Source organism: Candoia aspera, chromosome 1 (genome assembly GCF_035149785.1).
Source record: "Candoia aspera isolate rCanAsp1 chromosome 1, rCanAsp1.hap2, whole genome shotgun sequence".
Lineage (NCBI taxonomy): Eukaryota > Metazoa > Chordata > Lepidosauria > Squamata > Boidae > Candoia > Candoia aspera.
In genome coordinates, this window is record NC_086153.1 from 175322945 (window position 1) to 175342880 (window position 19936).

Here is a 19936-nt window from a genome sequence, read left to right on the forward strand (position 1 = left end):
TGAGTCCCAAATTTAAGCCCTATTGATGGTGATTTGTCCATGACAACAGAATATTGTATTTATAGATCACTTTCATTCTGATCAACAAACATGGATGTTAATTTTAACTGAACTTGCAGAAATGGCATAGCTGACCAGTTTGGTCAGAGAAAAAAAAAGACAAAGACTTTTCTGAAAGACTGGAAACCTTATATGGACTTTTTGTTGAAAGAAGAAAAGATCTAATTGATGATATTGCATTTGGGGATTAAAATGTGACCTTGGACCAGTCCCTCTCTCTCAGCCCAACCCACCTCACAGGGTTGCTCTCGTGGGGAAAATAGGAGGAGGAAGGAGTATTAGGTATGTTCACTGCCTTGAGTTATTTGTAAAAGTAATAAAGGTGGGATAAAAAATAAAAGAAAGAAAGAAAATAAAAAGGGACGAAGAGGACGGGGAGAGATTAAGATGATAATTACTCGATAGAAAGATGGGCAGAAGGCATAATTGTATGTTTCTTTTTTATTATTTCCTTTTTCTCTCTTTCTTATTTTCTCTTTTCATTTGTTCGTTTTACATACTTTTACTGCATTGAAAAATTCTAATAAAAATATTAAAAAACAAACACACATGGAAGTTACATTTGTACCTTCATTTGGATAGGACCAATAATTCTTGCACTTGCACCAGAATGGAAGTCATGAAATCCTGAGCTGTGCCAGATAATGGGGGTCTTGTGGGTACTGAACCTGGACAATTAGTTTAGGGGAAATTAATGTTATCTCCAAGGCAACATCCAGAAACTCAGCAGTGCTATACCAACAGAAGTCCCATCTTATCTTGCTGTCTTGTCATGAACTGGACACTCAGATCTTTGGGATTACTAGACAGGGCACTTCTCAGTAGATCCTTGTGGTTCTTCTCTTTCCATTGGTAATTTCCTTCTCATGTACCCAACACCTGGGAAACATAGCTGAGTCAGACTGATCCTTCCTTTCTCACTCACTCACTCACTCACTCAATCAGTTTTTGATAACACAAGCCCATGGCTTCTTCATATTCTTTAGGATGACTGGAAATTTCCCCTGAAGCCATTTCTGGAGCCAGTCAGGATCATAGTGGTGTGCACAGAGCCGTTCTCTGTCCCTCACTTCCCTCACAGTGGTTGGGAGTCAGGTAGCATATAAATTTGATAAAGAAATAAATACATACATACGTAAACAAACAGATTCTGGAATTTTCTTTCCTTGGAGACTTCCTAAAGTCAGATGTTGTTTAGAAGTAGCATTAATTTTGATGGGCTGCTGGTGACTGGGTAAAGTTTGCCATTGGCGTAAGCTGTAATTTGAACTTGGAAATGAACATACTCCCTTTCCAAGCCGTTCAGGTAGAGCCAGGTATAGATAAAATTAAATACAATTCATTAGGTTGCTTAAAAGTAGAGTGAAAAAAAAGGTAGAATAAGTATGGCAAGAAGGTTATCATTTAGAGAAAGAAACTACATTCTGTCAGGAGGTTTACTGCACTTAAGTCCACTGAAACTCTCTAAATTATGCCTAGGTTCTCTGTACTTATATGTGACAAGCCCCAATTTTTTGGTCTGACATAGGAGGGCCGCCTTAAAGAACATATGCAGAGAGGCCTAATAGAGAGAATTCATGTTGTTTCCCAAAAATATTTTTCCACAGTCTGTTTTATACAGTGGCACAGCTGGTGAAAAATAGTTTGTGTCCTTATCATTCCTCCATTGGGTTGTTAGGAAGGTAAATTCAGCCATTACATAACTTCCTGCTTTGCTGTTTCGACTCAGACCTCGAGAGAGAGCCTTTGTCTTGACTGGGCAGAGCAACAATCAGTTTCCACAGATTGAGGCTTTCACTTTTCCTCCATATTCTATAAATCTAGAATAGTGCTCAGAAAAAAAAATTCAAACCGTCCATTCTGTAATGGACTGAAGGTACTAACACGTACTGAAACCAAGTTCGTACCCAAACAGATAGTAAGTAACTTGCTCAGTTAGGCTGACTGCACTTATTTGATTTGGAACTCTTTGTGTGTGATGCTTGTTTTTCCTCTTTTCCTATATTTCCCTTTCCCAGTTAGTCCTTTTTTTAAAATGTAAAGATTTGGTTTCATTTGTGAAATAACAGAATTCCTTATTAAAATCTTCCCCATCTGCAAGACTACATGGTTGCCCAGCCACTGCTTGAGTTTTAGGATTGGCCCATGGTTTGAAGATCCCAAGGACTTATTTCCTCCTTTCTGTTGTTCCTAGAGCTGGACTGAAAAGAAAAGTAAAAAGTAAACATTAAAATGGTAGGAATTCCCCCACTAGACAAAATTGGGAGGGATAGGAAGTCCATCCTGACTGGTGACATCTCGTCATAAGTATTTGTTATTGTGAGTGCATGGGGAAAGAGCTCTACCAGTGAGGTTTTACATTACCACCTCTCATAGCATGTAAAACTAAATTCTGCCTAGATTCTCCTGTGCATATGTAAGGAACCAAGCTAGCTAATATCTCAACCCTATAAGAGTATGGACTGATGAATGAGAAATCTTGCCTTTATCTAATCAAATCATTCTAGTGCTCCACTTAACCACTACGCATTTCCCTCTCTGAGGTAACATCAAAGGTAAAGACTGTTCGGTTATAACCAGGGATAGAGGAAATGCTTTTTTAAAATATCCAATACTATAACGTTGGCTGAGAAGGCACTAAAGTTAGATGGGCTCAGGAAAGATTTTAATTATGACAGCTCCATAATGGGTGAATGCTAATGGGTGAAAAAATCTCTCATCCACTTAACAAAAGACAATAGAAGAAAGCTCATTCTAATGTATCAAAGAAGCAACAAACACACAAAACCCATTTATTAAATCCAGCCCATTGTGACCTTTCTGCAACGTGCTATTGACAATTCTGTTAACATTTTTTAAAAATGTAATTCACTTGCCCAAGATATGACAGAAGGGAAGATGAGTTCATCTCAATTGTAAAATTTTTCACTTTAATGCCTCTTGGAATTAATTGAGCACACAAGCTTCACATCAAATATAATAAACAGGTTAGTAATTGATTAGAGCCTGAGGGGAACAATGGGATGTGGCTGGCTAGTAAAAAGGAAGCAACCTATAAAAATGTTAGGAATTTAAAATTTGATGGGGTGCCTGCACTAGCTATCTCAAAAGGCATGCTAATAAAGAAATGGTCTCCAGGGCTTAAATTAAATATTCAGATTTTATGAGCATTGTCAGTCAGTGAAAGTATGTCACATTATCTGATGTAACTCGAAGTCTTGGGCTAGCTTTCCATCTTCTTGCACAAGGAGATAAGTCACTCTGCAAGCCCCTGTTGTGCGAGTTGGTAAGAATGCATTATAGCTCAGCATGGGCTCCCTTGTCTTCTGTTCCTGCTTTCAGTACAGTTGGGAGCTGTTAAGCTTGAAAGGCAGGTTCACATGGTGAGGGGAGACTATTCTAAATCTTGTGCTTGTTGAGCATATAGAGCACCAAAGCCAAGTGGGTCTCAGTGTTACTTTGCCCTCAATGTGGAAAACAGTGTGAGGGAACCAGAATGGCATCTTTCTATTTGTATGTCCAGGACCCATTCATTTCAAGATCTTGTATTTACAAAGGTTTTTCCTGTAATACCAAGTGACAGTTCAGTTTGGAAATGGTGGCCTTCTGGGCAGGGCCAAAGTATATTTTCTAACTATTTCTTGTCTTGGACATTCTGTGTCACTGTGCCGATGAAACTAAAGCAGAAGCATTAATCATAAATGTATCTGCGTATTATAGACTGGGGTCCTTGCTAATGCCACCTATTCCATTTCAGCAGATCCTAAATGTCTCTTCTGGATTGCTTGTTCTCTTGATCAACTAAATTATGGCTTAGTAATACTAAGGTTACTTATGGGACCGTCTTTCCCCAGTTGTTTCTACCCATCCTACCCGAATTGGCAGGAAGGGCATGCTCTGCATACTGTCAGCTAGGGAGTGTCAGCTGGCGGGGCCCAGAAGGAGAGCCTTTTCTGCTGTGACGCCCACCCTTTGGAACATCATCTCCCCAAGATGTGACTGGCTCCATCGCTTTTAGCCTAGTCCCTTTTGTAAGGCCTTGAAAACTTGGCTTTGTGTCTGAGCCTGGGTCCCTGGGTGTGGTTTACAGCCTATCTCCTGGTTGTATGGATGATTAGTTACGTAGATTATGCCTGGCTGCTATGTGTTTTTATTTTTATTTGTTTTTTATATTGTGTATTTTATGTATTGTATTGTATTTGTTTTATTGTAAGCCACCTAGAGTCACATAAAAGTGAGATGGGCAGCTATATAAATTGAATAAATAAACTCTAGTTCTGTGCTGTCTTCTTTTGAATTAATGCCATCTCATAAGTTCCTCAGTAATAATCAAAACTCGCTTTATAATATATATAATTATAAAATAAGTGTTGAATGTTATCTAATTTAAAAATATGCATAACTTGTTGTTCTCAAAGGACTAACCATTAAAAAAACAGTATAACAACATATTATAACAAAAACTATAATTAAAATAGCAAAGGTATATTATGAAAGGAGGAGAATATAAAACCAAATTCTATTGATGCTTTTGAAGTCTTGTAAAGAAACCAGATCTTCACATGGGGTGGGCAGGGGGGAGGAACCAAAAACCAAAACTAAGTTAATCCTGTAAATTTTCTGGGGTGGGGGCGGGAGATTAAAACCATGGGGAGTCAAGAAGTGATTCTCTCCACGGTTGCCACCTGTTGCCACCAGAATACATGAAAACTTACGGAAACTCCTCATTTCTACTGATCTCAGCAATATAGACATAGATAGGGAAAAGTGCTTAGATCCTGGGCTATTTAGAGCTTTGAAGATAAATGCCTATACGTCAGTTGTGCCCAGAAATGAACTAATAAATAATAACCTTCACTTGTTGCTGGGATATCTTTCTTGGAGCCAGCCCCAATGGCCAACTAGGCATTATATTCAAATGCCTCCAAGACAAAGTTACATAAAATAAAGTATAATATTTTAATCTTAAAATAACCAGGTCATGCATAAGTCTGTCTCTTGAGATGGCTCAAAATTACAATGATAATTTCAAAGCCAGTTCACTTGTTTCACAATAAATAATTTCATTTCTTCAACATTTTAAGGAAATGGAGGAAAGGTTGTGTGTCCTGGACCATGCTTGCCCTTGCCTTCATGGATCAAGGTCCCAGCCATATAAGTTGGGGCAGCAACAATGATAATAATGTTCTCCTGTTTATTTATTTTATTTATTTTTGTCTCTATTTTTTTCTGTTTTCTCAATTTTACTGCAAACTTCCCTCCTTTGGGGTGGCTACCATTTTCTCTCTTCTTTGAAATTTATGGTGTAACCTTACCTTGACCTCACCTTCTCTTCCTTCTTGCCTTGGTGGAAGGCCTTTGGGGGCCTTGCCATCACTGTTCTGTCACACTCCAAAAATAAATATTCAGTTTCTTGAAAAGAAATGGGAGTGGCTGTAGAAGGCTTCTTAAACATACAAAGGGATGGGGTGTTGTTCCATTCATTTGCATTTGTTCGTCTGACATATTACCGAAAGTGTTTAAGGAAAACTTTGCAAAACTAGAAAGAAACTTCCTTTAAAATTAATCAAAAGTTTTAAAATATGTTTGATATACAGTACATGTATGTATGTATATATGTATGTATAATTTCTACTAAAGTTTTTCCACAGAGTAAAAACAATACAAATTTTAAATTAAAGATAAGAGAAATAGAGAAAGGTAATATAAAAGTGAAAAAGAAATAAAGGAAAAATAATAGAAAAGAAAGAAAAAGAAAAAAAAAGAATAAGTGGCTTCTGATTTTCTTAATAGCAGTTGTAAGTACATTTATATTTTACCCTCTAAGGTTACATCAAACTTTCCTTCTTTCCACAATCCACCCTACCTAATCAAATCCATAAATCATCAGTTCATTTTTTCCTTTTTCCAGCAAAAAGTCCGTAAGGGTTTCCAGTCACAAATAAATGTAGTAATTGATCTTCCTCTAAGCAAACAAGTTAATTTTGCCTTCTCTGCTAGTTTCGTCATCTTCAGCAACCATTCCTCCATTGTGGCTATTTCAGAATCTTTCCATTTTTGTGCATATAGTTGTCTCACAGCAGTGATCATATATAAAAGTAACCTTCCATGGCTTTTTTCTAGTTGTCTGGCCATTAATCCCAACAAAAAAAAGTTCTGCTTTCAGTTGAATCTTAGTCTTTAACATTCTTTGTATCAGTATATGTATTTGAACCCAAAATTTTCTGACTTTTTTACAAGTCCACCAAGCATAATAAAACAACCCTTCACGTTGTCCACATTTCCAACATAATTTTGAGGTAGCTTTATACATTCTAGATAATTTTTCTGGAGTCATATACCAATGGTACATCATTTTATAAAAAATCTCTTTTAAATTATAACATAATATGAATTTCAGTTCTTTCAACCACACATTTTCCCACTGTTCCAACAATATGTTATGTCCAAAATTCTTAGCCCATTTTATCATACACTCTTTCACTTGTTCATCCTCCATTTCTTATTTCACAAGACTTTATACATTTTGGCAATTACATGTTCATCATTTGTACATAATGCAAGTTCATATTCTATCTTCTGTTGCTCAGTTTCAAATGTCCTGTTATCTACCTTGAATCTTTCTCTAATTATGCATTTGAAAACCATTGAAAACTAAATCCCTCTGCAACCAGTTGTTCTCTTGATTTCATCTTATATTCTCCATGCTCTTGTTCTAACAACTCTTGATAAGTTAACCATTTTTCTTTACTTGCTGTATCTTTCCTGTAAAAATGCTTCTTGGGCTGAGACCCATAAAGGCATTTTCAGGCACAATCTGGGTTTATATCTGTTCCATATTCTCAATATGGCACTTCTAACATAATGGTTTTTGAAATCTACATTAACCTTAACTTTATTGTACCATAGAAGGCCATGCTATCGAAACCTCAGATCATGCTCTTCTAATTCTAAAATTCTTTTATTTCTCAGCAGCACCCACTCTTTCATCCAAACTGAACAGCAGGCTGCAAAATACATTTTAAATCAGGCAATCACAGTCCTCTTGGTATACCTGTTTTTTATGTGTGGAGGAGTGGACAGTCAGCAATTAAGGGTCTATCCATGCCTGTGGTTGGTCTCAGCCCCAGAACGGTCCATTAGTTCCCAACTGGCATCCCTTCTGCCTGATATCCTCAACCATACCTAATCTATGAGGGTGGCTTCTCCCACTGCAGTTTTTCCTAAACCTAAATGCTCTAAATTCTTGGGCTACCAATCACAGGTCCAAAGTTCTTTCCTGAAGGGTGGTCCTTCTGAGTTGTGATCAACTAGGTCATTCTTTGGATTCTGAGATAAGACCCAATGCATCCATTTTTTTTTTCAAATTTACCAATTTTCTCCCCAGCTTTGCAAGTCCCTGCTTTGTTTCCATCTTATACAGGGTTAATTCACAACACTGGTACAATGGCAGTCTGTTATTCCATTCTTCCAGAATCTATATATTGATCTTGCTTTTCCTCCCCATTCTTTTCCCTTTCAAAGAGTGGTTATAAAACACTAAGCCAGGTTCCAAAGACTCCAAGCCTCTCGGGGTTGCTTTAATTCAAAGGGCCTGTGCTGCACTTAGAGCAGGCAAACAAATGAGCTGCATGTGATGGGAGGGGGGCCAGTAGCATGAAGGGAACCACTAGTTTTTATCTTTTTTCTGTGGAAGGAGTGGCTATGCGGGTGCACACTATCTAATCTTGCTCATTTTTTTTTCAAAGGAAACCCCTTTTTAAATAATTTTAACTGCTAACTGTGCAGGAATGAATTCACCCTTTCTCAGAAAGGAAATGAAGTGACCCACAGAGGAAGGGATGGAAGTTCCATGGATTGATCAGTTTTGGATTAGTCAAGATCTGAGTTTCATTGGAATCAGTCCACTGGTCTGGATGAAACATAACAAGATACAGCTCAGTATAATAGCAATTGTATAGACAGATCATCACTAAAAGTAATTTTTAAGTGCCTTCAGATTAATTTTCTAATTATAATTTTTTAAGTGCCTACAGATGGCGACTGGGAAGTGCTTGGAGACGTTTGTGCAGAAAGGGCCTCTGAGGCTCCACCAAGACAATTGCTGAAGAAACATGTGATTAAATGAAACAAGGTGTTGGGGACAAGTTGCACAAGTCAGTATATAATGGCTGCCCTGATTAATCAGCATTCCCAAATTAAGAGCATAAGCTTTTAGTCAGCCCCTACTCCGGTCAGACAAGTACCTACCACTAGGCTATCCCATTTCAAAACATAGAGTCCAATTTATTAGCCATTGCATATTACAAAACAAATTGCAATTAGGAAGGGAGACTTTAATCATAGTTTGATTAAAACTAAAGGAGGGGGCCTTTAATCATAGTCTGATACAAATTTCTCTCCAGATCTATTATCAGCTGTGGCAGAAAAAAAAAATCTATTGGTGTCAATCTTATTTCAACAGCATATCCTGTATTTGGAATTTGAGGCATATCTGGAATTTTGGGGGCATGTTGGGGAGACCATGGCCGCCATGGCAAGGAGGGGCTTGATTATGGTATTGTTTACTATTTGATTGTTTGTCTTGTATTAATCCTGGTGTTAATCTTCTTTCTCCCCACTTTCTATTCCTGGCAACAATAATAATCTCATCAGCACGGAGCAGTGGGAGGAATCACTAAGAAAGAAATTAAATTTGTACTTTGGTGGGGAGGAAAGTTGAGCTGGCAGACTTCCTAGCATGGCAATGCACAGGCTCATGGAAGTTCACACTGGTCTGTTTTAGAACCTAGAGCTGGCATGCTCCAACTCCAGTATTATTCACTGGGGAAGTCTGGACATGGATTTCCAGTCACTTTGTCCCTTGTAGTTTTGATGAGTGAATGAATTAATCTGGGTTAACATACAATAGGATGGTGTGTATAAGAATAAAAGTTCAGAGAGGCTGAAATAGATTTCAGTCAAAAAGTGTCTGACTTTGGCAAGGACTGGCACATTGTGATAATGGCAAGGCCAACCCCAGAAAGAAAAGAAGAAAGGAGTGCTTTTTCAATTTCAGGCTGTCCTTGAATGGAAGATATACTGCTTGTCACAGGGACATTTTTACATATTCAGAGAAGCAGAACAAAGGGCTGAGATGATCAATGGGCAGGTCAAAGAAAGAAGGCTGCTGACATTGTAGCTATGTTTGATTTTACAAGCAGATTTGCCAAATGGAGAGAAGGCCTCCCAAGGAGGCTCCAAATATCTTCTAAAAGAGCCAGTGATTTCTTGCTTGGTTGTCTTCTCCAGCTGATATTCAGGTTGGTATGGCTAACAGAATGAATGCTGTTCCTCTTAGGATTAGTAGCAGCTATGTATCATTTCAGGCCTGTATATAATCTCAGAGGGAATATGCAGGGAAAGTGGCAACCATAAAGCAAGAGTGGGGTTGTTGTTGCCCTCTATGCTCTTTTCTGTCCTCCTGTTGTGAGTTTATTCAAGTGAAAGGAGGAGCTGGAAAGGAAGGGAAGGGACAATATAGTATCAAAGGCCAAAGATGCTCTTTCTAAGAAAAGAAAAAAGCAATAACCGCCCAGAGTCCCTCCTTGGGAGGGAGATGGGCAGTGATAAAATTTGATAAATAAATAAAATAAATAAATATAAAAATGTAACCGGGCAAATACAAATTTTGGAGTGGGGCAGGCAGAGAGAGGATACCTTTGTCTTTGATCAGCAGCAGAACCACCACTACCATCAACAGCACACCACCCCCTGTGCCCCATATCTCCTATACTTTTTCCATTCAGTTTCAGTTATGGAAAAATGGGGCACAGACGTTTCCTTTGAACAAATCCATATTGTAGCTGCTGAAGAGTTGTGGGAAGGGTGCATAATACTTTGTACTACTTTGGGAAAAAATTATATCATGTACGGGGATCCATACTAAATGTTTTATACCTCCACTTATTTGATAGTCCCCAGGATGTACTGATATTTCCAGTTTGTTAGTGGGTGATTCTGTTTGTTTACTAGGAATTCGTACAAGTTTTGCTTGGTTCCATTTTAGAAGAACTTACCAAAATTCAGAGTTATTCATAAAGGATGGAAAAAAGCATGGATAGATCCAAATTTTAAAAAGTCTGGATGGGGAGAAACTGAGCTGGCAGGAACATCCAACTCATCCGCACACTTAATTCAAGAATCAACATCTGTGGCATTTCAAAATTATTTTAATAGCATTATTATTTATTTAAAATGGCTGAAATATATGCTTCTATATTGTATGGTTACGGCTTATACAAAGATGTTATGTTCTGTAAGAAGAAGCATCATGGCTTTTTTACTTGTCAACTTTTCAGAATGCATAGGCTTACTCTGAAGGGGACAAGAAGCCAAAAGCAATGTTGCTTTGAGCTGGATCACCCATCACACCAAGCCATGGTTTGTTCTTCCATTGGCTGGGGTCCATGCAACGTGTTACACTAAAATGAAACAATCCATATTTTGGCATGGTGTGACATTTACACTTGGCCAATATATGCAGTATTGGCTTTTTCTCTTCCTTGGCAAACATTGGACTTTGCTTTCCGAACCAGGCAAGACTTGAACAACGCTGGAGGAACTATGCTCAGTGAAAGCAGCTTCAGCTTCAGCTTCTTATAATGAGGGGGAAATGGCTTGGTAACTTTTAGAAAATCAACATTGCCTTATTATTACCTTGCTTTACTGTAACTAATGTATACATGCACAAGGACAGAGGAAAGGATATGGAAGGAAAGTCTCCAAAATGGCTGAGGAATGACGGGAGACACAAGCTTTTGTGAAAACCTCAAATTAGATAAGAATGATGACAAATGGAGGTGCAGCTCCAGGGTCAGGCCCCTTTCAATAACAGGATCCCAGAGCTCTCAAATATTTGGTTTCTGTCAGTTACAGAGGAGGCTTCTGGTCTCTTGTGACTGAGGTTTTTCATCTCACTTTGCTGAAAGGATAAAGCAAAGAAGCTAAACAGGATAATTCCCACATTCTGCTGGGTGAGTCATTTCCCTTATGTGTTTCAAAAGCTGCCTTGACAGGCCAAGGGGAGCTTTGCTGACAAAGCAAAGGAAGTGCACTTTGGGGTGGGGGGGAAGGAAGGGGGTATTTTACAGGGTGGCTCGTTCAAACATGCGTCGTCATTACCAAAAGCACCTGTGGTCCAGCTCAGGAACAGTCTGGCAAGTGTGGTTTGGCTGCCTGCAAGGACTTTGAACTATCCATCCCGGGAGTCGGGCAGAACCACTTTGAATGGCTTCCAGGCTGATGCATGCCTGTCTTTTCATAATATGGAAAGAGGTAGTGACTGAATGAAGCTGCTCAGCGAGATAAGGGCTTCCATGGGAAAGAACTCTGGGGCAATCACAGAGAGGAAAAAGAGCCAGAATCATTTTGCCGAGATCAGGCAAAAGGCCTGCTATGGTGCTGGGGTGGCAAGTTGCAGGTGCGCCCTTAACCCAAACCGGTGACAGCCAACCAATCAATTATGATGGCTTCAATCAAGGGCACTGCACAAGGCTTTGCAAAAAGGCATAGCCCTGTGGGGGTGCAAGCTGCTAAAACACAAAGAATAAAACATAAGGTTTTTGTGCTTGCCAACTTTTTAAAGGTCCTGAAACCTGTGCCTGATTGCCCTCCATGGCTTTCCCTCTCCTGCTTTTTCATTCATTCCATGTAGCCGTATTTCTAAGTTGCCATCTAAGTTGCCATGTGGGCAGAAATTTGACCTGTGATGCATGGGAGGAACTCCGTGTGACTTACATGTCAGTACACTTGTTTTGTGCCTCAAGCCATATCAACTCAGGAAGCAATCTTGTCAGGTAGTATAACTAAAGCAGGGTTGAATTAATTAATGCTTTCGAGGAGGGGAAGATTTTAAAAGGAGAAGCCAGAGGCTATAGGAGATGTTCTCCATAATCCATGTAAAGGATTTCCAGGAGAACAGTTTGTCACAAACCGAGATACCTTTTTAAAAAGCTGGTATGTTCTACTGGACTACCTACAATGTTGCTCTGTCAGTCCAGAAATCGGTCAACAGTAGATGGCAAATGTTATAAATTTTTACAGGGAGTTCTATGCCTGGTTTGAAGGCATTTCTAGATAAGACAATGACATCAAGAAGTAACATCTGAAATGTTGAGAAATTAAAACAAACATGGTGAGGAAATGAGACACGGTACAGGAGGCAAATGGCATCAAAAAGCAGCACCAGCAGGTAAAGGAAAACTGCTTCTAAGTAGTATCAGTACAGTGTAAAAGTTTGGCAAAGAGATTGTTTTCACATCTGCAGATGCTTTGGCTATACTAAATGTGCTATTTTCAGAGTGAGCACTTGAATTAGAATTCTTCACAATCTTCATTTTAGGTTATGTACACACTTGCCAACCTAGCAGTTCGAAAACATGCAAACGTGAGTAGATTAATAGGTACCGCTTCGGCGGGCAGGTAACGGCGTTCTGTTTAGTCATGCCGGCCACATGACCACGGAGGAAGTGTCTATGGACAAACGCCGGCTCTTTGGCTTTGAAACGGAGATGAGCACCGCCCCCTAGAGTCGGACGCGACTGGACTTAATGTCAAGGGAAACCTTTACCTTTACCTTTACACACTTGCTAAGGCATATCCCGATAAATCCAAGCGTTGAGATTTTCTCATAACATAACCAAGCTTTGTTTTAAATAAGAACACAACTTAATTAATGTAGCTGTGAATGCAAGTGTGGTAGAAAAGAATCAGAAAGTATTCCCCAAGTTTACACCCGTGATTTTGTAGGCACATCATAACAATTAAAAGGAAATGGAAGTTTTAAATGTTATACCCTTGGCCAAGTATAAGAGTTTTCATAATTGGCTTAATAAATAAAATACATGAGGTACATGAGATTGCCAGCAATCTTTCTCCCAATCCTATGTATTTTAGTAGAATCATGTAGTTCCTAGCCAACACGGTTGTAGGACCTCTTGGAATTATAACAGATCTGGAGAGCAAGAAGTTGGGGAAAAGTGCCTCAGGTAACGTTCTTTTCATTTCTTTCTTATTTGTGTCTTTGTGGTGTTAGAGGTCATATGCATCGTTATAGCGCTACTAGAAAAATACAAACTAAGACCTAGTTGTCACTAAATGCCATTTTTACTTGGTCTTTCCTTGGAATAAGTCTCTTTGAACTCAATGGAACATACTTCTGACTTGAACAGCTAGGACTGCACTTAATAACATTTGACAGGGGTTTTGGGGTGGGGGTGGGATGATGAATTAACCTGTCACATTAGTCTTCATTGGCAGATTGGCTTCTGTAATGGGATACTTTGGCCACTGGATTTCATGTAGACTCACATGATTGTCTGTTTCTCTTCCTCTTCCTTTCCCACCTGCTTTCTCTTTTACCAAGTTGCTACTTACGTCACTTCTTGAAAGATCCAGTTTCTGCAAGCCTTGAGACCGTAGAGTCTAATGGGACAGATGCTGGAAGGTCTGCCACTGGCTTCTGTAGTTGGATGGTGACTGGGCTCAGACTTGCAAGAAACTGGCCCTTCTAAAGAAATCCTTCCTTTCTACAATACTCAGTGAATGTAGAACCTTTGCAGTTCAGAAGCAAGTATGCCTATTGCTTTAACTTCTGCCCAGAAAGGATTCTGTTGTCATTAGTATGAACATTCCATTCAGAGATTGGTTTCCAAAGCAATTTTACCAACTCTCCAAATTGAGTCAGAGTTCCAAACAGAATTGAAAGTGTCGAATTTTGCCTGAATTGAGATTCAGTTTGGAAGTCTGAATCAGCATGATCCTTGGGATCAGTTGCTCAAATGTCAGTTTTTTGGAGTGATAACTAAATCATATGGGTAGACAGAGAAATGTATATATTTCCAATTACACTTTCAATGTGTGATTCATCATTCTCATTTCTACTTTTTGCTTGACTCATTCTCACTTGATCCTTTTTCAATTTTTCAATCTCTTATTTTTCATAACCTATGTATTATATTCCAGTCGTGTTTAAAAACAATAACTTTTCATTTGTATTATTTTTTACGTAGCCTTTTCCATTGTACGTTTATGATTATGTCCACCTGCATCATCCTTAATTAGTTTATTTTCTTTCTTACTAAATTAAATTGTGAACAACATAGGTATACAGTATGTCTCTCCTGTTTACCTATCTTTTGTTCTTATAAGCAGAACTTGCCCTTGTTCCCATTTTGGGCCTATTGATAGGACAAATGGTGTGTGTGTGTGTATGTGTGTGTGTGTGTGTGGTGGGTGTGTAGGTGTGTGTAGTCTATTAGTGTCAGCCCTTCAAGGTAGGCCAGGTCAGGAATCAGACACTGAAACGACTATTGGTACTCTATTTTATTGGTGTAGGGTATAATAACAGAACCTTGAAAGCTTGACATAGTTTCCCTCTGTTCTTTTTTATACAATGCAGAATCAAGGCAGAGTTATTTTAAGTCTCTTTGTTACACATTCTTTCCCAGGGCTGAGATTTTGCCCAGTCTGTCTTTTATCTGTCAATGGCTGTCGCATTCCTTCACTACTGTATCTCTGCCTCCTTCTACAGGTAGATTGTGTCACTGGAAACACTGCAAGGGTTATTGGGACTGTGGTGACAATTGCTCAGAAGTGGTCTGAGCAAGAAGCTATGCTTGAGACATTGTAAAACCCATACACTGGTGTCTATAAAATTTAGCATATTTCACCTTTGTGTGATGGTCTTCTTTCTGAAAGCCTCTTCTGTTCTAATAAGAAAAAAAAATCTGTGTGCTGTTAGGGGCTAGGCTTTTCTGGTGCTGGATAATAGGAGAATGGAGCTCCCTTTTCCCATTTCAATTGTACCCATTTCAGAATTGGGTACAGCTTGGCTGGACTACTTCCAGAGCCAAAGATTTGGCCGTGAAGTCAGTTGGACAACCTGTGTGCTTTCTGCTTATGATCTCCAACTTACCATTCAGCATGGTGCACAGTCCTCAGCTTGGAACCTGGGAGGTGGTTAAGGTCAAGGAGCATAGGCAGGTGTTCATTTGCTCAGGTAACCGACTGAACTCAAGATGAACTTGGTAGGATTGCCCACTTTAGAAATAATAGTGTGCTTTATAAGGGTGCCAAATTCTTGTTTTGAAGATGTTAGTCTGAAGTTCGGTGACATCATTTAACTGAATATGCCATTCCAGAGTTTCTGAATGTATGCTTGCATATACTACACCTAGAACTGAGTACTTTAAAACCCCCAAATTGATTGACTGATTGATTGATTATGTGCCATTAAGTTGTTTTCAACTCCTAGCGACCACATAGATAGATTTTCTCCATGGTGATCTATCCTAACCTGGTATTTTAGGCCTTCCAACTGTAACCACCACTCATCACCACTGTAACTGAGTCCATCCACCTGGCTGCTGGTCATCCTCTTCTTCTCTTTCCTTCCATCTTAGCCTGCCTTAAAGCCTTCTCCAGAGAGCTAGGTCTTCACATAATGTGCCTCGAGTGAGAAATCTGGATTGATTTGTTCAATGATCCATCGGTTTGTTTTCTAGACTGTCCATGGTATTCTCAGGAGTCTCCTCCTACCCCAAAGTTCAAAGGCATCAGTACTCTTCCTATCCTGCTTCTTCAAAGTCCAGCTCTCAATTCTGTAGAGTGTCACAGGGAATACCATGGCTTACACAGTTCTGATATTTGTAGGTATAGACACATCATAGCATCTGAATATCTTTTCCAAGGCCTTCACGGATGCTCTACCAAGTGCTAGTCTGCAGCATATTTCTTGACTGCTTGTTTCTATACTGTTGATAGTTGACCCTAAAAGGCAGAAGCTATCCACCACTTCAGTATCTTTATTGTCAGCTCTAAGTCTGGTTGCTGTACCTGTTATCATTAGTTTGGTCTTCTTCATATTTAATTTTAGTCCCACTTTTTTTACTGTGCTTCTTAACTTTTATTACTAGAGCTTACAGATCCTTTGCATTTTCAGCTATCAGGGTAGTATCATCAGCATGGAGTAGGTTATTGAAATTTCTTCCTCCAATTTTAAAATTACACACTGGATAAGTGTCTGCAATACTTTTGGCAATTGTTTTAGCTACTTATTTATTTGTTAACGTATTTCTATCCTGCTTTTCTACTGAGAAGAACACAAAATAACTAACTGGAATAATTAAAACAATATGATTAAAATACCTGATCACAAAATAAGAACCATTAAAACTGCAGCAAAAGCAAGGGCAGGGAAGGGGGGAAGAATTCTCCTTCTGTTTAAAAACTAAAAAAGTTGGTGCCAGAGGGTCTTCAGAGGGTAATGAGTCTCACAGAGTGGGAGAGTCCTATGGATCCCAACTTGGTCTTATGGTGGGTAGGGGACACTCAGCAAGAAGCTTCTCTATCAATCCATTTTGTTGTATGGTCAAAGACCCATTACGGAATACAAAAACTAATCAAAGGCCTTTTCCAACAAAATATGATACAATCACCCTTAAAAAATAAAACAAGGAAAATAACTGCACAACATATTTTGTAAATGGTGGGGAGATTAAAACTATTCAAACTCTAAATAAATTTACCAGGAGGAAGGCGAAAGGGGAGGAGGGTAAAAATTCCCTGGAGCCCAAGCATCCAAAACTGTAAAAGCAAGCTCGTCTTATAGACCAAGTGTGGGAGTATTGGGGCTATTTAATTAGCTCAAATGAATATTAATGTTCTCCTTCCCCACAGTGGAAAAGGAGGGGAGCCAGCCTGTTTGTGTGGGTAGCTTGTATTGAAGAATGGCGTACTCATCATCCTTATCTTCTTCATCATCTTCATCATCAGTGATTAATATTCTAGCATTTCTGCCCAGAGGCTGAGCGGTCAAGCTCAAAATAAGTTCCTGGATTCATTTATCATTGTTGTTCTCCATGACCCGAACCTCTAGCTCAATAAGAGAGGATTGTGGCTTTCAGAATGTCTTGATTAGAAGGACTTGCTTTGTGCATATTGTAGAAATTCAATAGCGGTAGTCATCAGGATGATGATGCTATATTTATAAAGACAAAGGGAGCAGGTGCAATGCCAATCCTGGTTGTTTCTGGTTCTCTTGAAATGTGGGCATTCAGCGTTTTCATGACAGAAACAAAATGAAGACAAGCAGGGCAACTACACAACTGTACAATTCTCCACAGATGTTTAAAAACAATTAAAGGGTAGATTCCCATGGAGGTTAGTGCAAATTAGGACAATCTGGTTACCTCAGAATAATTCAGTTACATACAGATTGTAATGAAGCAGACAACCTGATTTGTCTTAAGTTCATTTGGACCAAATACCCTGAAGCAACCCCATGCCAAGTAGATGGAAATTCATCTCACTTTCAGTGAAGACATTTGTTTCAACTTATTCAGCACATAGAAGAGTAGGCCTTCACATTCATATATGGCATGCAAAAATATTTGCTGTTTGTTCTTATTTCTTTAACACTGGAGTATAGGCTTCATACAGGTGCTCAAACATCCTTCTTTAAAAACCTCACGCTAAGACTAACACAGATTATGAGTATCTATTGATACTTTTAGTCTTTGCTTCCCACAGTATGGAACCTGCAAGGCATATTTCCCATCCTCAGCTGTCCACCAACCTCAGTCATGATAAAGTCTAGCGATTAGTATGACAAGACTGCCTCAACAAGCAGGCAGCAAAGGCTTTTCACATGATTGCCACCCTCTGATGGGTCACGGGGTAGGTCAAGTTACATCAACCCCATTATCAGGCAGCTTAGTTTACATGAATTGTGCCACTTGAAAGTAGCTAAGCCATATAGTTGCTTCCTGCATTTTTGAATATGAGAATCAGAGGCATTTTCTCCTCTGCTATCAATATTTTGCTTTGCCAGCATTAGTAAGTAACCAGCCAGTGTAATTCCCCTGAGGAAAATAAATGCATTTTGTCCCTTCTCTTTCTAGAAATAAAATCTGTTTTCCATGTGAGCTGATCCATTTTGCATCTCTCAGTGATGCAGAACATTGCATGGCCTTGTTAGAAGCTGCTGATGAAAACAGCCCAGCTTTCAGCTGGTCCTTCTGTATCATCACCTCTTGATTCCTAGCAGGAGGAAGTGGCAGGCTTGGAATAAAGGAGCACCTAGATCCAGCCCTTTCCCCCGTGCTGTGCCTTGTGGGTTCAGGGGTTGAGCCGTCATGTGTCCAAGAACTCTATGTGTACAAGCAATTATCATATTCTGTGGCCAGCGTGCAGCTGGCTTTCCACCAGGGAAAGATGCCAAACCACACAGTACAAGCAGGGGGCAATTCTCAGTTGGACAGCGAAAGGACAAATACGGAACTTAAAGAGCCTCTTTGTTTCTTCACTAAATACAAGTGGAGGTCAGAAAAGGCAATGAGCACACCAGTGTGGTTTCTCAGTCCAGGTTCTGCCTGCCACTTCCTTGGCGGTGGCCATGATATTTGTAGCCTGAGTGCTCAGCATTTTAAATGGCATTGATTTGCTGAAAATGATGTCACACTATGAAATGCATTTTCTTATCTGCTGGTGTCAGCACTACCAGAAGAGAGAAACGGGGGAGACGGAAAGAATCTTTTAACTTCCATGGATGTAAATCACCCTGGTAGCCAAGCTATACATTGTGTCTCTGTTCCAATGAAAGGACTAAGTCGCAGAAAATGAATGAGAGACATAAAGTAGATAAGGCAATACTTTTTATTGAACCAGCGTCTGTTGGCAAGGGTGTATAATAATTTCTGGTCTCGCTTAATTCCCAGCTTCTCTCAGTATTCTTTCATGTAAACTGGAATGGCACTATATTGCTTTATCACTGTGCAACAGGCGCTATCTAGTGGATGGTTCCACTGAAAAGCTGAAAAGAGAAGAAAGAAGAAATAGGAGACAACGAGACATTGGAGAAAGAGAAAGAGCACTCAGGAGAAGAAAAGGGAGTTGGGGAGAGACTGGGAAGGCATTTTGGAATACTATCAAATTGATTGTACAATTGTATTCCCCAGCCTGAGTTCCTTCAATGTTCTGTAACCAAGTTAAATGTGTTTCAAGGAAGCAATCTGCCCCACCTTTCCATGTACTTGCTAAATACAGCTTGTGACTGATAACGCTTGTTTGCTTTTATGATGTTAGTAATACAGTTTAAGCTTTGATGTCTGCACTATGTTATTTAAAAATGTCTAAGTGTGTGCTTTTACTTTCTGCAAATGGCCTTCAGGAAGGAAAATAGCAAACACTATTGTCAAAAAGTTGATGAACACCATGATTTCAGCTTCTTTGAGCACCAAGTTGTTCATTAAGAGCTAGGAATGACACTAGCTTCATTTTCAAATTTAATGGTGTGGTGGGGGTGGTATCTGGACTGCAGAACTCCTTCTGAATGGCTGAGGAAGGGAGGGAGGGAGGGGATATTCCAAAGCCTCTTAATGCAATATGAAGGAAAAGTACAAACTATTATCTATATTACAAGTACATCATTGACATATATCATACATTGTTAACCCAATGTGCCATTTTTCCCTCCCCAGCTGTTGAACTCTGGGCTTTTTTAAGGGAATTTAAAAAGGAAATTTAGATAGAAGGTTTGGTTCATATAAGTACCAAGCATAACATGGGAATATTGGTGATAGATTATTTTTTAGAGGCATGACCACTTCTAAAATGATTCAGAAGGACTGTTATGGATGTCATGCAAGCTCAGCATCTTTCTGCTATTCATTAAATCAAAAGTAAGCCAGCTTTTTTCAGGTTTCCATGTGAGCCTGTGAAAAAGTTTCCACCATTTTAGAAGTTACATTAACTTCTAGATTTTTTTAAAACGCGGAGGCATTTTCTACTGGAAACAAGAAAAAGTGAGGCTGCTTTAATGAACAGCAAAAAGATC